Source organism: Anopheles darlingi, chromosome 2, assembly GCF_943734745.1.
Source record: "Anopheles darlingi chromosome 2, idAnoDarlMG_H_01, whole genome shotgun sequence".
NCBI lineage: Eukaryota > Metazoa > Arthropoda > Insecta > Diptera > Culicidae > Anopheles > Anopheles darlingi.
In genome coordinates, this window is record NC_064874.1 from 78,195,536 (window position 1) to 78,217,556 (window position 22,021).

At 51.3% G+C, this 22,021-nt stretch overlaps 2 protein-coding genes across 11 annotated transcripts in view; both read left to right on the forward strand.

Moving 5' to 3' along the window:
* Positions 1-22,021, forward strand: part of LOC125960040 (cGMP-dependent 3',5'-cyclic phosphodiesterase-like) — a 427,252-nt gene that overhangs the window by 174,707 nt on the left and 230,524 nt on the right. The window contains exon 1 of one of the 2 annotated variants that reach the window (XM_049693192.1): positions 17,186-17,190. The exons of the other annotated variant lie outside the window; for it this stretch is intronic. The gene's annotated coding sequence lies outside the window, so the exon portion shown is untranslated. Of the gene's footprint in view, positions 1-17,185; positions 17,191-22,021 lie in introns of those variants that run through there. 2 annotated transcript variants of the gene reach the window in all.
* LOC125960033 (homeotic protein female sterile) overlaps positions 1-22,021 on the forward strand; it is a 226,071-nt gene that overhangs the window by 150,221 nt on the left and 53,829 nt on the right. The gene's annotated exons all lie outside the window — the stretch shown is intronic.

Sequence of the window (22,021 nt, forward strand, 5' to 3'; positions counted from 1 at the left end):
CACAGACACACAGACACGTGCACGTGCACGACGACGTCTCTGGCAATGATGATTCCTTTGCCACACGCCCACCATTGATCCAGACGATCGTGTAATCATATATTCATCATCATCATCCATTGGCGTAGATTTCATTCCGCTCTGGACCAGTGCCCAGTGGACTCCAAGAATTCGTTTACGAATGTTGCGATGCTTACTGCGAACCACCCAAGATGCTGCTCACTGTGTCCACATATGGTGTTCCCATATTGGGGCGATTTCTCGACCCCGAATTGATGTGCCAGTGCCAGTGCCTCTTGGCTCTCTCTCTGTAGTAGTAATTGTTTTCGAAGCAAAGGACGAGCGCAATACGAGGTCGTCCAGATTAATAACGCAATATCGCGCTCTCGATGCCTATAAATCGAGATCGACGGCGAGATTGTCGAGAAGCGCGATAAGCCCCGTTCCAAGCCAACATCACCAGCGACCAGGAGAGGGAGAGAGAGAGATAGAGGCGCTCTGGCTAAGGATTTTGTTAATCTACGCCACTTCGCTGCTCTCAAGATGGTCTTCTCTGTCACTCTTTCTCGGTCTGTCTGTCTGTCGGTTGGCATCCATCCCAAAACCACAACACGATTGTATCGCAACGCAATGTGTGTCCCCGGAGCTCGCAGCTCGAAGCCGATCGCCGATTTCCTTTTCCAGCTCCCTCCGGAGGAGCACCGATTACGGCCGCCAATGTCTCTCTCGCGTGTGTACATGGCACGAGACGGTATCAGAAGGGTGGCCGCGCTGCATCGCCCACCAGAGAGCACGCATGCATGTGACCAGCCAGGGAGCCAACTAGCCAGCCAGCAGCCAGTACAGAACTTCTACGCGCGTTTATCACAATTTATTGGCACTCTAATTGGCACTAATTCATATGTTTTTATCGCTTCAGTCATTTTTAAGCTGACGCCGACCTCCTTTGGCCAAGCAGCATCCAACGATATCGCTGTTTGGAGTTCCGGACCGGCCACGGGGGAGGGAGGGCCCCCCCTTTGCGTCGTTACTGCTGCCTGCGGTGCGATGGCATGCCGCGTGGTGGCGTGTTTGCAATCGCGGATGCGGAGCACATTCGATCGCCTGGGACGGTTCGGGCAATTGCAGAAAAGGGTGGAGGGGAAGGGCAATGGGGTGTGCGGGTGTCCCATAAGTGCAATTACGGAATCTTTATAAACATACACACGGGTGCGCTCGTGTCCGGTCTGTCGACGACCTAATCTCCCTTCGCGCTATGCTTGCCAGCGTACCAGGGAGTGTGATTGCCAAGTTGTCGCGATCGTCCAGCCGAGTCCGGGGGGTGGGGGGGAAGTTCTCGCGTAGGTGGCCTTTATGGTGTGCGACGATTGTACGCCAAATGTCGTCGTCGTCGTCGTCGTCACCAACAACAACCTTTCCGTCCTTCGATTCTCTTCGGATTAAGCGACGAGCGCGCTCGGACCTTGCCCGGAGTGCTCCTTACTGTCAATTGATGATATGGGAAGAAGGAACAGCAAAAGGTGGGGAACGGGGGTGTCCTGGCCTCGGCACTCCTCGGGGATACACCACCACCGGTACCGGACGTGTCGTGTTCTGATTCCGTTTTTCGAATCTTATGCCAGGTTCAATTTAATCTTCTCGTCCACCCTTGTAACCACCCCCCGGGACTCACACACACACACACATGCTGCTCGTGCTCTCTGCTGCTCGGTGTCGCTTCCCTTCTTGGTCGTAGAAGATGGACGCTTAAGCGCGGGCTTATCAGGCTCGCCGAGATCTGGAACGATTTTTCACGGCACTCTCGGTACGGCGCGGCCGTCCCCAATCAGCGATAGAGCGGAGAGGTCGTCGTTGGCCAGAGGGAGCGGGGGAGGACCGCCGCCTACTCCATACTCCACGATTTGCATGATCGTTTCCCCTGCGCGACGATTTCCATTTTTGCGATCGTTGCGCAAGGCTCTCGGCGTACGATAAATTAAACGTATTAGCATATAAACAAGAAATCACTTCAACCCAGCAGCGCCCATGGAGCCAGCCAGCCAGCACTACTTTTCTCCGATGGTTCGAGCCTTCTTCGGAGGTGACTATCGGGGCACTATCGGATGCTGCTGCTGCTGGCTTGAGTTGAACGGATTCATTTAGTGCGTGATTCGCGATAGAATAGCGTCGATGGTTGTAGAGGTAGGCTCCCAGTTCTTGGCTTCTTGGCTTCTTGGCATCGTGAGCAGTGAATGCTTTATAGCTGAGCTGCATAAGGAATAAGCAAAAAAAAGTCTGAAATACCCAAAAGGAAAATGCAGTGGTTTAAAAGAAGAAAAATTTAAAGAAATATGTTGGAAAAATATTCAATTCACAAAATACGGATTCAAAAGTATGATAAGCTTTAAGCATATTTGTTATGCTTTCAACAGAACTTGCTCTACTTGGTCAATGAAATCAGCAGAAAGTGTAATTTCAAATCCTAGAAAATGCATGCCAACACCTACTATACCTGCTCTCGAGCGTTATAAGCGCTCTACACTATCCAATGCATGACCCCATGAATGCTACCTCCCCACAGAAGTTTTGTGCGTGTGTGTGCGCGTGTGTGTGTCGCACACGTTTGCTTCTAATCCGGTCCGATTCTGTGTGCCCGATTCAGTTGACAGCCAGGAATCCTGTAATTAATTGGCAGATCATGCGTGCGCCCGGCTGACTGGCTGGCCGGCCGGCCTTCTGCTGTTGACCGACGACCACCGACCCTAGTCGCAGTCCGGGAGTTATGTAATTTTGAAATCATAATCCAAACGTGTACAAGCTGAAGCGTGCGCTGACAGCGAGCTTATCGCTGCAACCCAGAATCCAGAATTGCGTTCCGTGCTGGTAAACCGAAGCATCCCAAAATAAGCTTATCGATAACAACATCAGCATCCATCCGAAACCATCGGATCGCGAGACCTGCACGTCCAACTCAGGGCGTGATGATTCAATGGGAGGTGGGGAAAAGGGTTCGAGGGGTTACATGTGATGGCATAAATCGTTGTCACACGTTAGTCGTTAGTCGTCAACCACGGTGTTGAGTGCTGCAGTTTGTATCGATTGTGTGCGATCCGTTTGCGCCAAAAGGGAGTGGCTATGATGTGGTTAGGGTGTTCGCATCAGATGTGGCAACGATGTTGCTGTATAGGTACGCTGGTATGTACCAGCTGCTGGGGTGCTGATAGTAGGGTATTTGAACACTATTTTTAGTTTATTATCTCCCTCGCTATCGTACTTACAAACGTCTGTAGTTTAACTCTTTCAATCTCACGGGAATGCATCGTTCAGCGCGCAGCAACTAGGGTTAGTAGAAGCTTCTTCATTAACCGTATCATGTCTAAATAAGGTCAATTGTTTTTCACTTTTCCCCGAAACTTATTTAGTGGAATCTTGTTTCAATAGCTATTTTTTGTTGCCAGGAGCATCTTGAAACATTTCAGAGCGATTAAACTACTTTTTTAATAAGTCCTTACTTATTACACTTTCTTGTGCTCTTCAAAGTGTAATAGTTTATCGAAAACTATTTGAAAATTTGACTTTAAAATGGATTTCTACTGAAGACTGAGCACACCTCAAAAGCGATCACGCCCCATAAAGCTTTCTAATTGCACTTGTAATCATAAGCATGGTTCAACAACAATTGCAATTACTAAGCGCGCACACCCCGAAGGTTAATTCAACAACAATCACACACACACACACACACACACACACCTGCGCCATGTGCCATTTTGTACATTAATCTGCTTCTTGTCAAACGTTTCGGATCACATTGACTCCCAACCAACCATCGCCACCATGAAACGAACATGCTGAAGAAGAGCTCCACTTCGCTCGATGCATCATTTGTACCACTCTCGGTTGCTACCCGATCGCAATCAAATGTGGCGGCTGCTAGTGCAACCGAAACCGCCGTGAACCTAGCGATCCGCTTAGACACACTAAGACCGTACCCGGGGATGGCCGTACGTGACACGCCGTGGCCACCGCGCCGCGCCTCAACAACGCGAGCGTGCGAGCTGATAAATGGCAATCCAGATGTTTTTAATCTATTTAAAGAATATATTATTTCACCTCACTCCACCCAAAAGGCGCACTTGGTGGTAGTTCTAGAGCGCAGGTAAAGGGAGCAGGACGGGGGGGAAAGAGTAGAACGAGATATCACCACGGACACCACGAACCGGCATATTGCATCGACGGAATCGCAGCATATCTCCTGGTGGTCCAACGGCACAACACAAACCATCTCGTGGTGAGGTGCTGCCTGGTGATGAGGGTGAGGGTGGTGATGGTAGTCCACCTCGCTACTATCGCGTGCATCGGATGCATCGCACCGAGGGTCTCGTAACGCGTAGGACCTGTTGGTTGCACCGGAGTTGCAATCACGATACGAAAAGAGAGGCACTAAGGAGAGAGGGAAAAGTGGCAGGAAAAGCGGAACGGAGCGGATGAAGTGCATCTGGAGAAAGATCAGAGGTTGAATACAAGGCCCTCGGTGGCGTGCGCACGTGTGTGTGTGTGTGTGTGTGTGTGTCTCAGGCCACATCCGGTAGCGCGGAAAGTGCATCGAGCTGCTGCTGCTGCTGCTGCTGCTGCTCGAAGGTTCTGTTGCGATCGGGAGAAGAGAGATAAAAATAGCTCCCCCTCTCCTCCTCTTTGGTGCTACTCTCCTCTTTCCTCACCTTCCTTCCTGTTCCTAGTGCACCCTATCGATGGCAGTCGCCCCCCTTGTGGTGGCAAGATGCGCCTACACCGGATCACTGCCGGGGAATCATGATAAAAAGCCGCTCGTTGGACGACAACAGGAGTAGGAGAAGGAGCGGAGGAACTGGCTTGTGCGTTGGTTGGCTGGCCGCACACCCGGGTACGATACGTGTTAATGATAATCTTCTGTTTTCATACAGAAGGAAAAAGGGGAGAAGGGCTGCTGCTACTGTGTGTGCGTGATCCCGCGGGTGTGTTTCAGGTTTTCGGGCGGAAGACGCACGACGCCACGACGGCCATGACTCTGGATCAATGGTGCAACGCGCTAACCATAGTCATTGCCATTGCACCAACACACCGTCACACACGGACTGACTGCTGCACCGTGTGGATACGATATCGTAAATCGGTCCTGGAGCTCATAAAGCACCCCAACAGCAGTTCCCGTCGTCTTGTGCGTCCCACGCATTTCGTGTCGCTTGGAGTGCGCCCGAGCGGGATAGAGAGAGAGAAGACCAGCTTATCCCACCTTCGTCGTCGTCGTCGGTCGCGCACCACATGACACCTTCTCGCGGATGACCTCACAGAGGGAATGTAGCGATCGGGTGCTGCTGCTGGTGCACCCCGATGATGCACCACGATCGTGTCACTCTCCGCTCCGGCAATGGGAAGAGACCAAGAACCAGTGCTTGTAACATGCCTCACGATGCCACGTTACGTGCGACGCGGCAACGAAACAAACATTCGAGAAACAAGAAATTATTATCGGCCCCAAGTTGGACACAATGTTGTTGTCCGAAGGAGCGATACTTATTCGTATTCGCTTCGGTCCGGATCCGGGCGCTTGAAATATTTATAAAATGACTCACTCTCCGGCGGTTGGATTTGCGGATTGCCAGTACACACACACACACACACACAAACTCAGACACGGATACAAAGCCGGCTTCTTGTGAGGATGCGTAGGAGCTACGTTCTGTTCCCTGGGTACAGTGTCTGTCTCTTCCTACTATCTCGTGTGCTCTCTACCTCTCTGCAGCGTTATGGCTTTTGTCCGATTAAATCGTTTCACTCGTCGAAGGCGAATTCGAAGGGAACTCGACTCGAGCGCACAAGACAGTATGATTCTGGTAGTTCTACTCCATGGTTCAAGTGGCGCTTGGACCTGAAGCACTACTCTCCGGGGGGCTCACGAACTACAAAAAGCAAACTACAAGACAATCTCGGGAAATTATTCATTCACTACACGGATGACCATTTATGGGCGAAGGTTTGAGCACCTGAAGAAGGAACCGGGCGACCCCTTTCTAGACTTCTAGATACCTTCTACCTGGGGATTAAACAGTTCCAATCCGACAATAAGTTGTGTGGTAGATTGTGTACAAAAGAAGTTGAAGGAGGAACTGTTCCCGCATGTTCGCAAGTTGATGATTACATCCAAACGGTGACTACATCCATCGCCAGATGTCAAGCAGCACTTTGCGAGTAGAAATGATTTATCAGCTTGCGTATTGGAGTCGAAACGAACTGAGTAAACCAGACCAAAGTTCAAACCTCACACACAGACTCGCCAAGGATGTTGTTGTCGGAGCGTATGTTAATGATTTCTAAAATATGTGTTCTCGCCACCATCATGCTATCACTCCAGAGAGAGAGCCAGCCCTCTCTGGCCCCAACTCCTGGCCGCACAGAACCGTCAAAACAAGGCGAACAAGAAGAGCACGCACACAGCATTCCAACCAGCCAGCCAGAGTTTCATTGAACCCGGTCCCGCCGGCACCAAACACGAACCGAAACCGAACGGTGCGCGCACCATGACAAATCGTGATGCCGTGTGGTGTCCTCCTCTTCCGTATCACCACCCTCACTCCATCATGAATACACTCCACAAGAACCGAAGTTCTTGCATCATTCGGTTGGCATTTTATCTGTTTCGACGGATCGCCGCGCACATTACCAGGCGCCCGTCGATATGCGTATGTGTCTTTACCATATTATCACCATACAATCACCACTTATCATGGGGTTTCCGCCCCAAAGAGGTGTGGGTAGGTGCCCCTCGCCATGGGGTTGTCCAACTCTCGTCGTCGTCGTCGTCATCCAGTCGTCATCATCAACATGTATTGGCGCTGGGTTGGACCGGGAAGAAGCGTTTTTGTTTTAGCGCGAGAGAAGCTGGTGAACCGGAGCTCCACTCCACCAACTCCAGCTGCAGCTCCAGCTCCTTCGTTGGGTCGTTGTGCCAGCGAGCAGTTTGAGTGGGTGGCAGGCTGTTACGACGAAGAAGAGGAAGGGGTCGGTACCCGCCACTAAAGTGGTAGAATGAATGACAAGATGGATTCTATCCCCGTGGCGTGGCGTGGTATGGAGTGTTGCGCGCGCGCGCACTCGCGGTGATTGACCGCGCAACCGCGATCACCGCACTCGCCTCCCTGTGTGTGTGCGCGCGTTTGAGTGCTGCGTTGGTATGCAAATCACCCTCATCGTCACGATCGCATCACCAGCACACGACGACTGTGCAGTTTGGTGTGCGATCGCGCAAACAGAACCCAGCACCCCCCTCCGCCTCAGTGTCCCCTTGTCTTCTCTTCTCGGTTCTCTCTTCCGGCGCCGCACAAGCAGCACACGCAGACACTGAGTACTCCAGGTAGTTTTACAGCTGATCAACGCTCGAAGGAGGAGCAGTTGGAGCTGGAAAAGATCTGTTAGATGATGTGGTCTCTTCGGGAGAGGCAACAGTCCCGGTGTTGGAGTGTGTCATATTTACACATCATTTAATGGCTTTGCGTTACATTCACGCTACGATGGTGAGGTACAGTTAAGGCGTTTCTAATGGAAGCTTTCTACCTTCAGAATGGTGGTGCATAAGGACGCATTTTGCACTTTCTTTTCTATAAAATCTTCCTTCAAACAGGATGTTATCGGGACACTTTTCCCTTTTATTGTCTGCAGAAAACACTTTAAAGGGGAAAATCAAATGAAATCAAATTCCAATTGAACGTTGCTCATTTTTTTTTTGGTTTGCAACCGAAACCTTTGTTGTGATCGTCTGGATCTCACCACAAAGCATTCGCTCCGCTATAGTGCTGCTGCTGCTGCGACTGCTGCTGCTGGTCCTTGACAGGTTAACGCCGAGCACAGATCACAGACAGATAAAGCACCACTCCTCGGATATGTGATACGCCCTCTTGCGATTCGCGGTGTCACATTGAAAAATGGAAAACTGGTCCCCTTCTTCTCCATTCCGAAGCCAAAGTTCCTTTTTATCATTCACCTTCCAGCAGTGAATGCACTTCGAATGATAATCTTATGCATGTGTTCGGCACGGCGGTGTGCTGGGAGAGGGGGCAACACAGCGCCATACATGCACACACACCTACCTCCAGGGGTTGGTGAGCAATCGTCATAAAATTGTCATCCGAGGAGCAGATCGCGGAACCGTCGGCGTGACGACGGTGTGTGTGTGCAAAACCCGTACGTGTAGCAGCAGCACCACGTTCGGCGTGTGGGCGACCAGCTGCTATATGCGGCTGCGAACAGTGATTGCACACCTTAGCGTAGCGACAAGCGCGGCCAAGCGACACAGCGACACAATTGCAACAGCGATTGCTGCTCCCCGACAATCCGTTGCATGTTCGTATGGTCTGGAGTGGTATGTAGAGGGGAGGGGGGCAGGTCAAATCCGCCGGTGTGCGCCGGCTCCAACACACCCTCTCGCGCACACACACGCACCGTTCGGTGGTCGATGTGCAGATTAAGAAATGTCGTAAATCATCCTCCATCCTCCACAACCGACGCGCACCGTGCGTTGCTAAAACTCACTTTTTGTTTTACACAAAGCAACAACAACAACAGAGGAGGTAGCAGGATGGATAGAACGGTACAGGGATGGAGGGTTGAGGGTGTATGCTGGCAGCTCCTTAGCGCTCGCGCGCCCGGCCAAGTGATGCCACCAGCAGAAGTCTGCGGGCTGCCGTTGGCCTCACCGTTTTTTTTTGTTTTGCTGATGTGAAAGTGGCCCAAGAACGACAGCACGCACACACACATACACCCACACACACGCACACAAAAAAAGGTGGAAAAAAGTGGTTCTGGCGTCGTGTGGTGTGTGCGAGGTGACATAAAAGCTTATCAGATTATGGGACAGGCGAGAAAAACATGCTCTTTTGGGCGTCAAATCATGTCACGGCACGGCACTGGCAGACATGCGGCCGACCGACCGACCGACCGGCAGCCAAAGGTGCGAGAGATGAAGAACCTTCTCCGTCGTCGTCGTCGTCGTCGAGGGAGTTCCCGAGGTGTCATGTCGCGCCATGGATGGTGTGGTAGTGGGGAGGGCTTCTTGGTTTAATTTAATTTGATGTTAAAGAGCGTACAGATTGGGGCCCCAGGATATGAAGCGTTTTGTGTTGGTCCTCATGCCTCCACTCATGGCGGCGGCGGCGGCGGCGGTAGTATCCGGCCAGTGATCCTTCACTGCGCAAGTAAATCAGTTTATGATGATGAAGGTGCATATATGTGGGAAGGGTGGGGGGGAGAGCATAAAACTCGTATCATGAACGCTATCGGCGTTTGTTTATATTTATCGGTTTGGTTTCCATCATCAGGTTTAACTGATTCTCTGGCGTTGGTTGATGATGAGCTTCAATGATGTCATTTCGGTGTTAGGGGTGTGGCCCTGTGTGCGTGATTATGATATGACCTAACAAGACCATCCTCGATGGCACGAAATGCTTCATCGTGCTTCGTATGCTATGGATTTTGACTAATGACTGTCTTTTCAGTCTTGGTTATATACCTAATGCTGCTTCAGAAAAGACATACAAGTCACTTCTGATATTATTCTTCTAAACATCGAAATAGTATCCATATCATCGCCATCTTCACATCAAATCCGTCTTAAAGGTCGCTTCTTGCAGACTTCTCGTGCGTTTCTTTGACGCCAATTCTGACTCCGAAGCGCCATTAGCTTCGACGAATGCTTAGGATTCGTTTTAGAAAACCTTGCGCATTAGGCTGTTTTTTCCACTTCCTGTCTTCTAAACTATGGTCAGACATTCTGCAAACTGTTTCAACATATTCCTTAGATTAAAAAAATATGAAAATTTAAAAAAAAATCGACCATGAATTTCGAGGTAAATTCTAATTTTGACACTCAGACCGCAATGAACCCATGAAGTATGTTGATCTATGTTTGATTCCAGCACACTTTGAAAAGAAAATCGAAGAAAATCTTAAAATGAAGCGTTTAACGGGCCTTTTCACGACTATTGGATCAACAATGTCAGTGGATTCCATAATTTCCAACCTATTAAACACAAATGCACCGCATCCGGGTATACAGCACCGTACTATGGACGACGTTAACTGAGCATCGCGTATACCGTCTATAGAACCGTGAGAAACACCGGGCACTGGTGCGCACCGGTCAGCTGACCGTAGTAAACACATGGTTCCTGGTCCCCCCTCCCTCCCCTTTCATTCCTTAAAGGTCCAAATCGCACGGTCAGTGGACGCAACAAGCTCCTAACAAGCTCTCTTAGCTCCTTCGCACCGACATCTCACGCAACCTCCACGATCCAATCGCGCGCGACCTGCATTCGCCAATCGATTGGTGGCTGCTGGCGTCTTCTGGAACAACCAACCAACAGCAGCACACGGCCAAAGGTTGATCTTCGTTGGTTCACGAAACGAAAAAACGAAAACAATGGCCAATGGGTTTTTTTGCGTTGTGTGTTGGCACCGCATTTACTACCGTGGCCACGGCGTGTACGCTGCCTGATCCCGCGAGTACCCCCGGCAGTATTCGGGGTCGGTACGCGGTGGACATAATAATGCGCGCCACGGTTAATATATTCATAAAAATCAATGATTTATGGCGATCCCGGTGCTGATTTAAATATAGATTAACCGTTTTAAGCTGCAGCTAATGCTTTGGCCCCCGAGAGCTGTGAGGCGAGGAGGAGTAGGGGAATGGTCTCCCTCATACCACCCCCTCTGTCGGTTGCCACCGGAGAGCGTAACATTCTGCACAGCTGTTGGTGTTGTTGTTGTTGTTAGTGTTGGTGGCAACGGACGCTGTTCCGAATCGCAGCCTTAATCCCGGATCCCGTCGTTGGCCCGTCGCTGATCCAGTGAAAACTCTGAAGCATATCCAACGAGGAGGAGGAGGAGGAGTGTCCGCCCCCCCGGGGACGGGGGAGTAGTCATCGAAACATCGAGTGCGCCGCCGCATACAGCGATCATTCAACCAACCGCCGCCCAGCTGGCCGACCGCAATGGCAGGAGGAGGATTATCATGTTATGGTTTTTGGCTTTAATTTCGGGCAATTGTCTCTGGTCTCTGGTCCCTCTGGCTGGAGGACGTCGCCATCGTCGTCGCCGTCGTGCACCACCTTGCCAGTTCGATGACTCTTTGAGTCCCCGGAACGAATCTGTGGCAATCGTATCGCCATCACCATCACCATCATCATCATCATCTACAGTGATCGCGGGGACCACGGCGGCGGGGGTTTCGGGGTCCGTTTTGCACCTGATGCCGTTGGCGGCGAGCAGCGGCGGTGGCGGCGGTGTTCGGTCGGTTCCATTCGATTAACTCCGGGCGCACTTCGATGCGGAACATAGTTTTGCTTCCCGGTTCCAGGCTGTGCCCCGCGTATGCTGACTGGCTGGCTGGCAAGCTGTTGCCTCCCAAAACAGCGATGCGTGAAGTTTACTGGCTAGTGAAGGCGGGAAGGGAGGAAGGAAGGGAGGGGAAGTTTTAGTGTTTTGCTTCTTCTCGATTTTTTTCGTTTTTTTCGTTTTTTTCGATGCTTTCCGAGCCTCGTTTATCACTCGTTCGTCATTTTATTCATCGGGCCGGGCTAGAGGGGGCTTAAAATTTCCTTCCCCCCCCCCCATTCCCCACCGTTGCAACCGGCGACAACAACGGAGGCGAAGCGAGGCTTCAGCTTTTATCTCCTCCGCACAGAGACAGACCATCCCGGGGCTGGATTTGGGGGGATTGTAGAACCTTTTTTTCAGTCTCTCCTTTTTCTTCGTTGCCCTCGTTGCGTGGCTTCTCGCTTGCTGCTTGTTGGTTGGAAGTGGACAGGTGTTGTAGCCGTGAAGGAGCAACGGGAGGAAGGAGAGAACGGTGGTCCGTTCCTACTGATCGGTTCCTCCAACCGCACTGCAGCTGGTGCACCTTGGTAAGAAGGGTGTCGAAGCGAACTCCGTGTCAAAAGTGTCCGGACCACCACCACTACCACTACCACCACCAACAGCAGCAGTAGCAACATCAGCAACAGCAGACGGACGACGGAGTTTACGGGTGTAAGGTGATCTAAGATCTAAGAGAGTTGCTGCTGCTGTTGCTGCTGGTTCTGGTGCTGCTCTCAACCCTCCACACTAACACCATCGATCGTGGTCCCGTGGTCACCCCTTTAAGGAGCGACAGGTGCATCCATCATAAGCTACCGACACTTTCAAGGAAACGTTCCTCATTCACAACATGGCTCAACATTCCTTCGGTCCGGTCTGGTTCGGTTCTCCGGTGCTCTACCCCTCGCGCTTCTCGCGGGCAACCTTTCGTGGCCCTCTCTCGTTCATCAGAAAAATGTCTTATTTTGACTTCGCTACTCGATCAAACTCTCGAAACACACCCGACACACACGGCACACGGTAACGCTCCAATCTGTGTGAAGAGTAGAATGAAGATTGAGAAAAGAAAAAAAAGATTTTAAACCCAGCACCACCGGCGGTAGCAACACCAGAAGTCACTTTGTGGGACCGTCCGTTTTTGGGCGTCGCTAGAACGACGACTGCCGACGAAAATCGTTTGACGCGGGACCGTCCGTCCGTCCGTCCGTCGATCGTCGTCCCATCCCGTACCCAGAGCATTAAATTTCATGAGTTTTCTGGGGTTTTATGATGCGTTTCCAGTCCGCCCGTGTGTGTGCGCGTTGGTGTGCTACACAGTTCATTCGGTATTCTGAGCGGCAGCAAAGTTGGCGTTATTTTTTTTTTTCGTGAATTTTATTCGTCAAAATGCTGCTGCTGCTGCGGATTGATTAATTTTACGGAGCAGCGCAATCGTGTGCGGACGTTTGCGGTTTCAGATTATGGATTTCTTCTGCCATCCGGCGCTATCAACCACCCAACTCCATCGCATTTTGTGTCCCCCTTTCCTATCGCTCGAACACATAGTTTCAACGCCATCTTTCGTTCAAAAGCAAAAAGCTCATCTTTTCTGTTTTTTTTCCCTTCGTCTCTTTTCAGGTGAGTGATGATGGAAGACAAGCAGCAAGCCACCCCTCGTCTGGGCCTGCGGTTGGCCCAATTTTATTCGGTTTTTTTTTCGGCGAAGAACACTCCGATCCGAAGCTGCTGCAACTAGCCGTGACTGACAACTGGTTCGGTGTGTGAGTTATTGCAGTTAGTGCAAACCCGAATCGGTGAATGAAGTCGTTGCTCTCTGCTACATTACGTGCTAAATGGTTCAAGAAAGTTGAGCTTCAGCTGCTGACATGTGGCTTCACCGATAGTTTATGATGGGTTTGGAGAGGGTTTAAACAATTCATACCGGCGCATCGTCATCTTCATCGTGATATGTTTTGCCGACCCGAACTGCCGGATAGTTTACCGGTATAATTGTCCTTTACCGTCCGTTTTTCTAATCGCTTCTTCGTCCGCACACCGTTTTCGGATAAATGATTTATACAAAATTGACTCATCCACATGTACATTTCTCCGGCGGCCAGGAATTTAAAATGCTTCATTCCTCTACGGTTCAGTGCACCGGAGCCACCGGAGCGCCACGAGTGAGCAAACACTTTTGTTGTCTTGTTGGCCAGCAGCAGCAGCAACGGCAGCAGCACAGGTGGCGGCCGGCATTGGAATTGATATTGTTTCATTTAAATGCTACAAATTAATGGCAAGATTGCTTCCGATTGCCATCACCCCCAGCGTATGGTGTGGTGTGTGGTGAGCACCGTTATACGCGATGAATGTTAATCGTGTGTCCACCCGTTCCTTTCCCTTTGCCCGGGGTTCGACGGTTCGCTTGCAAACTGCATCGCACGACGCAAGACGCAACGGAATTGAATTGAATTCATTTGCTCTCTGTGGCCATTGCTGGTCTCACATTGCTATTGCTCACATTGTGTGATATGGCGCTTGTGGTATCCATTTTTCGATCCCAACCCCAGCAACGGTGCAATCGATAAACCACTCGACTGGCCCTCTCCAAAACACACACACTTATTCGCGCGGTTCGCGAGCTCGCGATCCCTCCTCGAACTCTCGACGGTTAGGTTCTGCTTTGTGTCCAAAGTGTTGACCGACGAGCGAACGAGCGAGCGACGAGCGGACCGTTTACTGGACCACAGACACCGTTTGCCGGATGGCAAAAGTGCAGCCGCGGCCGCCAGAAAGAGAGTGCTATTGAGCCCCGGCACTGTGCAATGTCGAGTAGAAACCCATATGTCACTCCGAACACGTTCACCTCCGCGCCTGGCAGTCCAGTGGCCGAGGAGAAGGCGGCGCCGTAAAGGGCAGAGAGATTAGCCAGAGGGTCAGAGCATCAGTGGCTCCGGACTGGTGGCTGGCCGACCGGCCCGTATGTATGCGCATGCATTCATGCAAATGAAATGCACTTAGAAGAGGGGCGCGCGCACACACCCGGAGTCATCGTGTGCATTCCGGATTGGTTCGATTCGATTCTCTCCACGGAAATTGGAGCACATCGCACAAGCAACTCGATCAAATCTATGACCTCTCGATGATGCTGATGATGATGACGATGGTGGTGGTGGTGATGGTGGAGCGATTCGAATAATCTGCAAATGGGTCTCTCGGACACAAATCGCGCAACCATGTGAGGAGGAAGAGCGGTGCGAGGAGCAGTGCTGGTGGCGACAGCAACCGCCATTCGGTTTTATCTGATTTCTAGAACACAACGTTCGGTTTTTATTTATAGAGGAAAGGTGGGGGTTAGTCTATGTTGTTCTCGTTGCAAAAGGGTTGACCGCTGCTGCTACTGCTGCTGCCTGAGATAACCCCGGTCCCCGGTCCTCGGAATGATGGTCCAGTAGATCGTTCTCGTTCGCGGAATCCCTTTCGCCATCGCTGAAGTGATGTTTTGATTAAGCGCGAGTGAAATCAGAACCCCGAGCGCGCGGCGGCTGCAGAACAATCCATTCAATCTTTTGCACATACTCTGGCGCATACACCATGAGGGCCCGGCCGCTCCCTAGCATCCCTGCACCTAATGTCCCCTATCAGGGGGATATAAATATTCATTAATTTATATTTCCATTTGCGCTGGCGATTATCAATTCGCGGAAGCGCCTCTTCGCGACCACACGGCTGCTGCTGCTATTGGTATGATGTCAGCGATGGTGTGTGTGTGTGGCCTCTTCCCGGGTGTTTGTTTTAGTGTTTGAATCACGGACCATCATCATCCGCTAGTCCGGGATCTCCAGGAACGATAGACACACCAGCACCCCTCGGTGGGGCCCAAAACCTACGATTGCCATTGTCGTCGTCCAGAGATCGGATCCGCTGCTGATGAGCACATATCGCACGTAGGCGTCGGCACCACCGGGAGGTCGGTCGGCACATCTGATCCGATCCATACTGTCGTGTGTGGCGTTGGCATGTATGGCCATGTTCACTTTATCTCTAGCCCGTCGTTGTGGCGTCGTTTTTGCGGTGAAATCATCACTAAAAACTAATTCCCTAATGATGGAGATGATGGGGTCGATAGGAGTCAATACGTGATTAACGGTAGCTGGCGACACCATTTTGCTGTTGCTGAAGCCTGACTAGAACCCATCATTTTCACACTTTTCCAACCGTTTTGGTACGGATCCGTGTTGATGACGAAACAACTAAAATGAAGAATTGAAGGGAGCAAAAGTTGAATAGAAAAGCGAACATAATAAGCGGCGTCGGGTTGAGCAAACAAACAAACACATTTATCTGCTTTCGTACGCACGAAAATCCTACAGCAAGGATGGGGAGTCTATTGGTGTGTGTTTGGTCAGACACAAGGAGGGAATGTCCAACAAAACAGTGTGGAGTCCCTTCTGGAGCAAGCCACACAACCACACGACGACGACGACGCTTGCCAATAAATAACAGCAGCAGCCAGGCCAGGCCGCACACCAAAAATGGATCCCGGTCCGGCCGACTTTTCCAAATCCCCAGACATCCCTTTTGCTGCTGCTGCCGTTGGGGCTGCCGTTGGTTGTCCAAAGGTCGAGAGATGTTTCAGACATCGGGTGCCTTGTCCGAGCCCGAGAAAGAAAAGGGTTTCTGGGGATGCTTTTCCAAATCGGAGAGGACGACCGGTGGAGCGAGCGAGAGGTGCGGTACCAACAGTAACTAATCATTCACCCCCAGCTGTTGTTGTGGTGGTGATGGTGGAAGAGACTCTAGACGCCCAGCGACCGAACGAAAGGATCAGATGCGCCAAGGGGTTTGCTTGAGCAAACAGACACCATCGGTTGGTGGCAGCCAACAGCAGCCCCCCCTAGAGGTCGAACCAAACCACCAGAGTCGAGGAAGGGCGTTATGTTATTCGAAAACACCACCCCCTTTCACCGTCGGACAGCATTATTTTGCTTTGGCCAAAGTTTTATAATCAAAATCAACATCACTGGTCAGTGCCGCAGAAGTGGCGGGAGTAACGAACCATCGTCTCCAAAAACCACCACCGCCGCCGCCATCATGAGCAACAACCTCGCCTTTTTGGACGCGCAAAGATCGGGAGTTTCATCAACATCATCATCAGTAGCAGTCCCGTGGTTTGAAGTTCGTTCGTTCTTGATTGAAAGCATCCAAAAAGCATCACGCAGAATGTTCGATTAGAGTTTGCAAATACCAAGGACATCAACCCCAACGATGCCAACGTCTCCTCTTGTTTGACTTTTCTTATCTGTCCCCCTCGGGAAAACTCTAGCATCGATTTTAGCTTCGCTCTTCTGTGCGCTAAATGCGTATCACTCCAGACAATCCCCTACAATTCGCATCCGGAATAGGGTGCATGATGTCCCTCCTTCGCTTCGCTTCGCACATGCGTCTTTACGCTTTACGGGATCAATACGCCACAGGGACGCTCACGGGCGTTCGTCCTATGTCCTGCCACAACGCAAAATTCCTTCTACTGGCCAGTACGCCAGCCTCCCCCAGGCTAGTGCCGGAAACGCGCACCAATACGAAGGCGAATTTTGCTCCCCCAAATAAAAAAACATCCTGCGTCGCGCCATATTCGTACACACCACGCACACTAGCGTGTATGTGTGGGTGTTTGGCTAGCCAGTCAGCCAGCCAGACTGATAATAAATAAGTTAGCCCCCTTTCCGGGAGGCAAGACCAGTGGAGGGTTTGACAGTGCGCGATGGAGTGCTGGAACGTTACTTCCTGACTGACTCTGGCGCGACACGGACTCCGAAATGCTTATCGGAGTTCGATGTTCGCTTTTCCGTGCGAGGGGAGTGGGAAGGAAAAACGCCCTCCTGTTGTACTCTAGCTGTTTCCAAAATGTGGGGTTGAACGCTCCCGAACTTTTTGTCGTCGTCGTCGTCGTCGTCGTGGTCGTCGTCGTTTGGCCGGAACGCGGAAGGACGTCACTCGGACCCCGTTCCGTTCGCTTCCTCGACGATGACGTCGACGACGACGACGACGAAAGGTTTCGAGAGGACGCGCGGGAGGAAAACGGTGCGATTCCGTTGCTTTTTACGACGTCTAGACGATTTAAATTTTCGGTCTGATTGGACGTATTCGTGGTTCACGGGCCCGGGGTCGCCTTCTCGGTCCGCGAGGAACACGACCACCAGAATTCCTTCCGCGTCTCACCTTCAGCGTTATCACCCGATTCGATTGGAGCAGTGACTGTGTTGTAGGAAAAGTCGGATGAAAGTCATTCACAAACCACACTCCTTTCTTCTTCAGCCTTTTTCTCTGGTGGTGTACATATGGAAATGTCGATAAAAGCGGCCATTCGTTGAATTATACACTCACACCGCCGCGAATATGCTGGCTTACAAACGCATGACGGAATGCCTCGCAATGATTATGACATTCCCGACGCGTCAACATATCCAAATGGAAGAAACCGGCTCGTGTGCCCGAACATGTGTGTGTGTGCCGGATGAAATAAAATTATGCTTTGATAAGTTTTCAATTTACTTGAAAGCTCTCCGACCGCCGCCACGGCCACAGCTCTTACCGGTGGCACCGGATGATAGGATTTGCCACGCCACGGAGCGGATTTCGTTCTGTTCTTTATTCCTTTTGAGCCTAGAGAGAGAGAGAGAGCAAGAGAAGGAGAAGTGCGTCGGTTTGGTTTCGGTACGCTGACACGACAAAGCCAGAGAGGAGGACTCCACACTCCCTTCGGGCTGATACCGATGCGATGAATAATTGATGCTTCCGGTTTTCTACTTTTCTGCGACAATGCGAACGAGAGTCAGTGAGGGAAGGGGGAGGGGGCAGCGAGACTTCTTCGTATCTCAAGATGCTGCTTCTACTTCATCTTACAAGACGCGCGGTTTTTTTCCACATCGCGAGCTGCCGCGAGCGTTGAGCTCGAGCTACTTCTCGGTAGCGTGCGCGCGCGGTCGGTTATTTTCCATTTTCCATCCCATCGTTTTTCCCATTTCAAATTTTCCTCCGCCCCATTTTATGGTACGATGATGGGAGGCTGATGAATTTGGCACGACGGTGGTGGTGCTGGTGTGTTGAAGCTCCTTCTACTCCTCCTCCTCTTGTTTCCATTCGCAATTCCCTGACTCCGGGAAGGGTAAAGTGGGAAAAGTGTCGATGCTGCGCTGCGCAGAGGTCAAAGGGGGGATAAAGGCGAATGGAGCAAAAAACCCTCTTTATCCAATCGTCGTCGTCTTGCTCTCCCGGTTCTGTTCTGTTCGCGCGTTTCGTGCGATCGTAAAATGGCAGTTTAATGATTATTGAATTATTCAAAAGTGTCAATGATGAAGTGCAAACGTGCAAACGGAGCGGAGGGAGGGAGGAGGAAGAGAGGACTGGAAGACAACAGGATGTGCGGTCGAGCCGCGGGGATTACTCTTTGCGGATTCGCGCATCAGCCGCGGTGCGGTGGCAGCTCAGCCGGAAAAATGCTCCACGGATATTATGCCGCCAGCAGGAAAGTCGCGTTCGGCAATTGATGCGATGGCGCCGGCGGCGGCTTTCACATTGACTTTGCATCGCATTATCGCGTTCGATCGTTCGAAGTTTTCAAACACACAAACACACGCACGTATTCCATTGATCCCTCATCTCTCCCCTCCTTAATGATGCGGTGTGTGGTTTTATGTCAAAAAGGTATCATCACTTTGTTCAGTTTTTCTTTATTAATATCCTTGGTATCCTTGGCCCCATCCTATAGGAAGATGGATTTTCATCATTTTATCACACTCTCGACACACCGACACGGAGAACACACTAGCTAGCGCGAAAAGTTGTCATTCAACCGGATCCAGAGCTAAATGCTACATTTTACTGCCAACGTTGAGCTGAGCTGTTGGAATAAGTGTTACGAATGCGATTCCACGTTTTGTGGCCAACCATTAGAACCACCTGCCGGTCCGACCAGGACCGGATTCCTCGCAATTAGGCAAAACGGTCCCGTACCGCAAATGCTCGCCAATTTCGCGATCGGGCCGTGTGTGTGTGCGTGCGTGTGTGCGGCTCGACATCGCGATGGATCATAAATCTAAGCATAAATGAACCGTTTTCAAGGCGTGATTTGCATCGCCGAATCCGTTGCCGTCGGTCGCGCCCGTCCGCGCGGTGCGCACTAATCTCGCGCCAATCCTCATCCGGGTGTGTCACCTGATTATGGGGATGCTCATCCCTTGGTTGTTTTTTTGTTTTAATTTTCACAATTTTCCTCTCTCGTTTTTCGCACGACACACAGCAGGAGCCCCCCCTGGCTGCAGGTAAATGTCAAACGGTGACATTCCTGGTCTTTGGCACGGTGGGTTGGCCCCGATTCCGTACCGGTGATTAGATGCGCACTGATACTGTCTTGTTGCGGGGTCTGTGCGTCCATCCTCCGGCCATCCACGAACGGGAACCGGGGCCAAAGGATAAAAATATAATCCTTCGCATCAGTGACGCCCCCCGGGGTGGGGGGGGGATGAGCATCGTGCTCTGAGATTAAACACTTTTTTTATGCTTCCAACGCAGATGAATGCAGCGACCGGTCGGCATCGTCCTGATCGTGGACCACCAGCCGCCTCCATCGTGTGCTGTTGGCGGTGCGTGAGAGACGGGAGGGTGGTATGGTGGTTTTCCAAACCCTTCTTCACTCCCCCCACGTACCCCCTCTCGCTCGGTTCTGCTTTGACCAACGTGCGTCAGGGGAAATAAATGATATTTTTCTATCATCTCGTTGCATCGCATGCTGCTTAACGAACACAAGGGTGGCGCACTCACACACACGGACGCACGCACACGGCTACCCGTGGAGATGATGATGGTGGTTTTGCATATTATGAGCTATTTTAAGGCCAAGCTCGAGCTGCTGTCATACACCCAAACGACGGTTAAACCGAGCGTGTGGAGGCGACCGAGCGAGCGATATGATAAAAATGATGAAGTATTTTATGTGATGGCCGCGAAGCATCCGCCATCCGTCGGACCGGCCGATGGGCGCTGTACTGTACTGTGCTCATTAAAAGATGATATTATATTTTTATCGCGATTAAAATGTAGAGAGAGAGAGAGAGAAAAGACACAGTACAGAGAGTGAGCGGAACGGAACGGAACACGGTAACGGTGTTGCTCCAAATCTGATTGATTTTCTGAAAGCAAAACCTCCCCCTCTCCAATGCTTCCCCCGGGACTTGCGACACTAATAAGCGATCCGATTTGCTAAGCGAGAAACCTCCTCCCGGCGGCCGGACCCGGAGCGAGGTGCAATGAAAAATGGTTCTTCCACGCCAAACTCGATATGGATCTGTAGCTGGCCTGCCTGCCTGCCTGTCCGCTGCACAGTAGCAACGCAATCCGCCGTGCCGGGAGACCCGATCCGACCGAGAGAAAAGTGCAATTTAATCAATCGATCAAATCGAGGGCCCTGGCTAAAGGCAGGGCCACCCATGGTGAACACACCCCCTTCCCCTGGAACACATTTGCCAGCAGCAGCAGCATAAGACCCGAACCGGTACTCTTGTTTTATTGACAATCGCGATTTGATCGTCCACCTGATGGTGGGTCATTTTTACATGCTGCTACCGTTGCTGGCTGCTGCTACTGCTGCTGCTGTTGGTAGGTAGGTGCAACGAACAATTTATGGCTCCATTTTCGCCCCGCTACATAACACTGCTGCGAGTGGAAGGAAGGTTTCTAATTTGACGGTAACATAACATAGAGAGACCCTTCAGAAGCCGCGCGCTCGCTCGGTTGTTCCGCTGCTAATAGTTTGCGATTTATTCTCTAGCTTCTGGTTGATTGGCGCTCGCGGACGCTGCAACACACACACACACACACAAAGCCACAGAAGCTATCCGCGTTTGTACTCATTGTTGCACCATTTATTTCCAACAAAATGTTTCGTTTTTTTTATTATCGTTTGCCACAACGGAAAAATGAACAGCACAAAACGAGAGGGGACCCTTTCCCGGCTTAAAGGCTAAAATTTATATCAAAATATTGCGACAAATGTGTGTGTGTGTGTGTGTCTGTGACGCACCTCGGCGAGTGGCAATGAAGGAAAAGGAGTGAAAAAAAAAACCTTCCTCTCCGGACGGACAGACGGACAACGGTGCGGTGCGGTGCGGTCCTAGCTAGCAAGCACCGTTGTCCGTTCCCACATCCTTAGGTACGTGAGTTATCGTCCCCATAAAATGAACGGCCAAGCGATAAATTTAGCAGCTAGCGCTGTCGCTGTCGCTGATGCCGGCCATCTTGCCATGCTACGGCAATCTGTTGCAATCTGCTGCTGTTGCTGCTGTTGCTCTGCTGCCACTGGCGCTATTCCTGCTGCTGCTGGCAGCGGTTAGTGTATTTGCTATCAAGCGACTGCAATCATCCAGCCAACCAGCCAGCCAGCCAGCCAACGAGTCGGTGGTGATTACATGAAACACGGATTTCCATTTTTAATCTCATTTTACTAGCGCCACTAGGCACACGTTCCGGGGCAGACCAGACCACCGCTCGATAGTGGGCCAACGCTTCCACCTTTTCACCTCTTTTTACTGCCAACATTTCCACCGTGCGGTTCGGCGGTCCGGTGGCCGTCCGTCCATTTACTTCCATTTCGCAAACCCCACTTTTTTCCGGGATCACGCGC